Here is a 6,199-nt window from a genome sequence, read left to right as displayed (position 1 = left end):
TTAATGGTTTGTACTTTAGTTTTAAATAATCCATTTGGGAAAATAGATTTTACATCTTAGACCATTTCTCACTGATGTGCATCACTGAGCCAATAGAAAATTTGGCTTTAGTTCAGCATAATTATAATAAATTATTTATGTTTCATTTACAACATTGCTCCTAGCATTTAAAACTTCTGGGCCTGTGGACAATAAGAAGCAGCATAAAAAGTGAATAACATTTCATAATGCAACAATTCCCTCAAATTACAAGCAGTGCCCTATTAATAAAGTCCACCTATAATCACAACTTCACACCAAATGGGATGACCATTAGGCTTTTAACAAGAGAATTTCAGTCTAAAGAGATGGAGGTTCAGAAGGCTTATACAAGCACTCAAAAAATTATTCAGTGCACAGAGAATGTGGACATGGCTGAACTGATCACACCCCAGGAGGATAAAACCAACAGACTCCAAGTGAAATTGCAGAGGGGACATTTGAAGATTAAAATCTGAAGGTGCGTCTTTATTTACTGGCTAGAGACAGGACTTGCTTTCTATCTCTGCGATGGTTTTCAAAGCTGGTATGGAGACAGGGCGGGACACAGGAACATTTCTGCGGGAGGTCTCACAGACTGTCTATGACATCTGGGGACCCTAATCTGGACAGGCCTCTCTCTTGCTGGCCGGCACAAAGCCTTTCTCCCAAGGAGGGTGACCATGTGCTGAAGCGGTCCCTTTTTGCCATAGCAAGTGGGGAGAGGAGATGAATCCTCAATGTTTCAGGCTGAGAACAGACACTGGCTCACTAGGGGTTTCGGTAAACGCGTAAATCGCTGAGGGACATTAGAGATGTTGTGTGTGGGGGGGAATTCTCCCTTGCCTTGAGAAGAAACTGCTCTACCATAAATTGCCACACTAATACTGATTTCAGGGATTCAAATTACTAGCCCGATCCAGCGTGACATTTTCTGCCCATTATCTAGTTTCCCCTGCCTCCAGGAAGGGCCACATCATTGATTACAGAGCATTTCAGCCACTAAAAAAGATCATGCTCATCATTAAAGACATTAAGTGTTGATCTGTGCTGGCTAAGTGACTTAAAAGGTTCGTGCCCTTCTAGTAACAACTCGAAGAGGCTATTTCAGGATATTTATTAAACAAATTAAGTATTTACATTATGCTCAAGCACAGAGGCACAGTCACTGAGTGCCAAAGTGTAAGACAACAAAACCAAGAGATTTTCTGTGGTGGAAACTGCTTTTTCAGTTTCTTGGAAGTGGGAGCAGAGGTATACTGTTGGTGAGATGTAAATTAGCACAACCACTATGGAAATCAGTATGGCGGGTCCTCAAAAGACGACGCTTGGAACCACTATATGACCCAGCTGTACCACGCCTCAGTATTTATCCTGAAGAATTAAAGTCATCATACTGCAGTGGTTCATGCATGCCCATGTTTATAGCAGCACCATTCACATTAGCCAAACTATGGAACCAGCCTAGGTGTCCACCAACAGATGAATGGATAAAGAAAATGTGGTATATATAACACAAATGAAATCATGGCATTTGTAGAAAAATGGATGGAATTTGAGAAAATCAGGTTAAGTGAAATAAGCCAAACTCAGAGATGGGAGAAAAGATACACTCACCATCCCACAATCTTAATGTGTTCATATGGCCATATGTTTCCTCTCATATGTGGAAACTAGAGAGCAAAAGGAAAAGAAAGGTAAAGGGATTCCATAAAAATCGATCAGTAGAATAGAGGAAAGGGACCAGGGGGAGGCAGGAGGGAAAAGAAAGGGGGAACCACTGGGGAATGATGCTGGCCAAGTTATATTGTCTTATTGTGTGCATGTATGAATATGTAACGACAAGTCCCACCATTAGGTACAACTATACCGCACCAATGAAAATATGGAAAAAAACCCTTATAAATTAAAAAAAAAGTAGGGGCAGAGGCACCTCTAAATGTCTGGGAAAGAGTCTGATTTGGCAAGGCAAGTGTTTTGCCCTCCACACCCATCATGGCATCCTAATGTCCACCTGTCTAATAAAAGTCCCCCCTGTCCCAAGACATTTTTCTTCTAGAGTACAGTCTCCTTCTTGTTAAGTGGTGATCAATGACTGAGATACAACTTGGGAAATCTCTTTCAAAGACTGAAGACTAAAGGAAATAGGTACATATTCCCTAGGAGTCCCGGAGGGGCCTGATGCACAACATATTTTCATTGGCCAATGGGACACACCACGGTAAAGGAAACCTGTTTCTTTAACACTGTGACCGTTCATAAAGCTTGGACTATGATTGTTATTTGTGTTCGCCTCATCTGCTTACAAACTTGCAGCGGGCAGGGGCCGTCTACTCTGGTCCACTGTGCTCCTCCTAGCACTCGGCCCAGTGTCTGGCACATGGTAATGTTCAGTACTCACGTGCTGAACATCTAAACATGTGAAGAGTCTGGAGATGGGAGAAAAGATGCAACTCACCATCCCACAGTCTTAAGCCAACTGCTATGATTGTTTTGGCACGTTTCCTTCAGCATAGGAACATTTGGATCATGCTATTTCTCCCTATTGTTATAGTCTTCATAATTTTCACTTAGTTTCTGTATGAAATTTTATCAAATAATTTTATAGTAATTTACTTATGGTTGGGTTTGTTACTGCTCCAATATTATTTACTTGTATAAGTGTGTCAATGAGCATATGAATTAATGATGCTTTTTCTTAGAAATGAATCCTGAATTTATTTATTTATTTATTTATGAGACAATTAAGAGCCCACTATGGACCAAGCACATATGAGATCTGAGGTCGTGGGGGTGCACAGAAAAGACAGAGTCCCTTTGAGCTTTCAGTACAGCCAGGGAAAGAATTAAATAATTCTACAAGCAAAGTAAAATTACCAGTGTGCTAGGCACCTTGAAGTAATGAGAGAAGGTGCTAAGAGTGGGTGGGATAAAGGGATGTGAAATGGGTAGAAAATCAGGGAAGTGATCCCCAAGGAGGTGGCACTGAGCTGAAATCTGAAGGCTGAGCAGCAAGCTGGTTAGGGAGGTGCAGGGAGGGGACGAGCTTTCCAGGCAGAAGGAACAGCATGTTGCAAGGGCCTCCTGGCAGGTGGAGCAAGGGATATTCAGGGAGCTCAAAGAAGGCCCATGTGGCCACAGCACAGAGTGAGCAAGAGTGTGAGCCAATGAGACGGAGGGTGCATGCCATGAAACCATTCAGGACTGGAAGTCCATTCTGGAAGTAATCCACAGAAGGATGGAGAAGCCATCAGAGTGCTCTGAGGAGGAGGAGGAGTTACTTAGAAATACATTTTGAAAGTTCATCCTTGTTGGGGGAGGCAGAATGATGCCCCCTCACCACCAAAGATATCCATGTGCCAGTTCCCAGGACCTGGGAACACGTTATATTACATACAAAAGAGAAATTAAGATTTCAGATGAGGTTGAGGTTGCTTACCTTAAAAATGATGACCCTAGACTATCTGGGTGGTTATCTTAAGGGTTTTTAAAGTGGGAGAGGAAAATGAGGGGTGGGGAGGGGGGAAGGGAGGGAGAAGTGGGGAGTGGGGGAGGGAGAGATCCATCCTCCATTACTGGCTTTGAAGATGCAGGAAGGGTCCCCCTGGGCCAGGGAATGCAAGGGGCCTTCCAGAAGCTGGGAAAGGGAAAGCAGTAGCTTCTCCCTGGAGTCTCTGAAAGGAACACAGCTCTGCTGACACCTCGATGTCTGCTCAGTGGGTCCTCTTTTGGATTTCTGGCCCCAGAACTATAAGATGAAAAACTTATGCTGTTTTGAGTTACCAAGTTTGTGGTAATTTATGATAGCATCATAGTAAATTAATTCAAGGGGAAAGATCATGAATTTGGTTTCAGCTATTTTAAGTTTTACAAGTCACTGACACAAAAAAATATGGACATTTGGAAGTAACCACTTACAGTCATTCTCCTTACAAGTTATAGAATCTTTATTTTACTTTTCAAGACTGCAGTTTTATCATACATAAAAAGTCAATACATTTAAGGTTGGTTCCAGTTCTAAATCTCAGGGTTTATATGTTTAAATAGGAACAAATACACTTTTTATTTAGATTCCTGTTAGTACTTGGCAATCATTGGGGAAAAAGGGATATTAAAAATAGTAATCCAAATGAAAGGGGCAAAGGGTTTTATTTTTTAAAAAGTGCCTAAAATATAAAATAATCTGGAAATACCTTAATAAGAAATGTGTTGAATTTATTTAAAGAAAACTACAAAATTCCACTGAGAAATATAAAAGGATATTTGGAAATGTGGAAGGATGTGCCATATGTGTGTTCCTGGATGGGAAGACGGAATGCTGTAAAGATGCCAAATTCTTCCCAATTAATTTATAGGTTGAATGCAATTTTCATCAAAACCCCAAAGGGAGTTTTTGGAACTTCACAAAAAATGATTCTACCATTCATCTGGAAAATAAACAACCAAGAAGAGCTGAGAGCAATTTGAAAACAAGAAATACCAGGTTTCAGACTATCATAAAATAAGGAGGAAATTGTGAAGGCAAAGATCACAGATGTGAACATATGAAAACTTAAAATCTCTGAATATCATAAGGTTGTAAAAATAAAAGGAAAATAATAAATTAGAAACAGTTGTAATAAAAGAGAAACAGCTAAGTGTTCTACTAAGGAAAAGAAAATGGGCAAATGACATGAATAGATAACTTATGGAAAAGGGACTAGAGGTTAATAAATGTGAAACTATTCAATGATAGTAGTAATCAGTGAAATAAAACACAAAAACAAGGGACTGTCTTCTTCCCTATTAGATTAGCAAAGATTTGAAAATAAGTATCATTCAGTGATGAGAACATGGTCCAGGGGCATACGCTGCAAGGGGAAGGGTAATTTGTCCATTAGGCAATTGGGAAAGAAGACTCAGGAAGCAAAAAATAATAAAATAAGCTCATCTTCACCAAGATGGTATCCCAACATCCAGGAGCCTCAGTGCAGACAGATATGTTTATTGTAGGGTTATTTATAAAGCAAAAATGACTTTTTTCAATAAAAGTGTGGGAAATAAAACTCTCACTTATTTTAACAACAATAATAAAAAAAAACTCGAGAGAAGCAAAAGAATAAATACCAAAATATTAATAATGATTATCTCTGGTAGAAATATAGTTGGTTTTTATTTTCATCAGACCTTCTCAATTTCTGGAACATTCCACAAGGAGCACTTATTACTTTAGCCAGATCTCCACCCCTGTGCCCTAGACACACACACACAGGCCTCTTCCCTATCTTGTCAGCTTCCTAGTGCAAGTGGTTGGTAGCTGAGGGAAAATTCATATTTGATAGAATCATCCTGGGAGTGATGGCCAACAGAGGAAAAACATTTTGCACTTAGAGGGCTTACATAATTTGAGTATATAAGAAAGGAATGAAAGGAAAGATGTTATGGATAGAACTTTTAAAGAAACCACTATGATCGCAGAGAAGGAATGCCACCCTGGGCTGTGTGTGTGTGGATTCCTTCAGTGACTGCATGGTTTGACTCTGTGACTGGCTTGAGACTCTTTAGTAATTCATACAACCCCATATGGAAGTTCCACTGGAAACAGCTCCTGGGGGGAGGGGAAACACTTTTTCTCCCTACTTGGAATAAAACCACAGGCACAGAACAACCCTGGATTGTGTCTGGTGCTACGGTCTCTGGAGTACTATTCAGAACAAACACCCCAGAGGAGACCTTCTCCTGTCTTTCTTTCCTCTCCCCAACGCTTCTCGGCTCCCACCCTCCCAACCTCTGAAGGGAGCCATGTCTAGGGCTTCAGACCTGCCATCTGCCATCCCCTGTGGTCTGGTACACTGGGAGACTGCCACTGCTCACCTACCCACCATACCTCCAAATTCCAACCCTCTCCCCAAAACAACTGCACATGGTCATTTTCTCCTTTCAAGGTATTTTAGAATTCACCAAACCCATTGTTTTCATTTTACAAGGAAACAGAGGCTCAGAGCCTAAGGCAGCTTTTCTATTTAAAATAGAAAACCAGGTCTCTGGGTTCTTAGTACAGTCTTATACCCAACTAATAATAATTATGGACTTTCTGATATCTTGAGGATTTTTGTAAAAAGTGCATGTTGGTCTCATTGCACGCAGAAAAAAGAACGGAGCTGTTGAATAGTGCCACCTCAAAGCTGCATACAGTACTAGG

The sequence above is a fragment of the Callospermophilus lateralis genome, unplaced genomic scaffold (genome assembly GCF_048772815.1).
Source record: "Callospermophilus lateralis isolate mCalLat2 unplaced genomic scaffold, mCalLat2.hap1 Scaffold_227, whole genome shotgun sequence".
In the NCBI taxonomy this organism is placed as follows: Eukaryota; Metazoa; Chordata; class Mammalia; order Rodentia; family Sciuridae; genus Callospermophilus; species Callospermophilus lateralis.
This window is presented reverse-complemented; position numbering follows the sequence as displayed.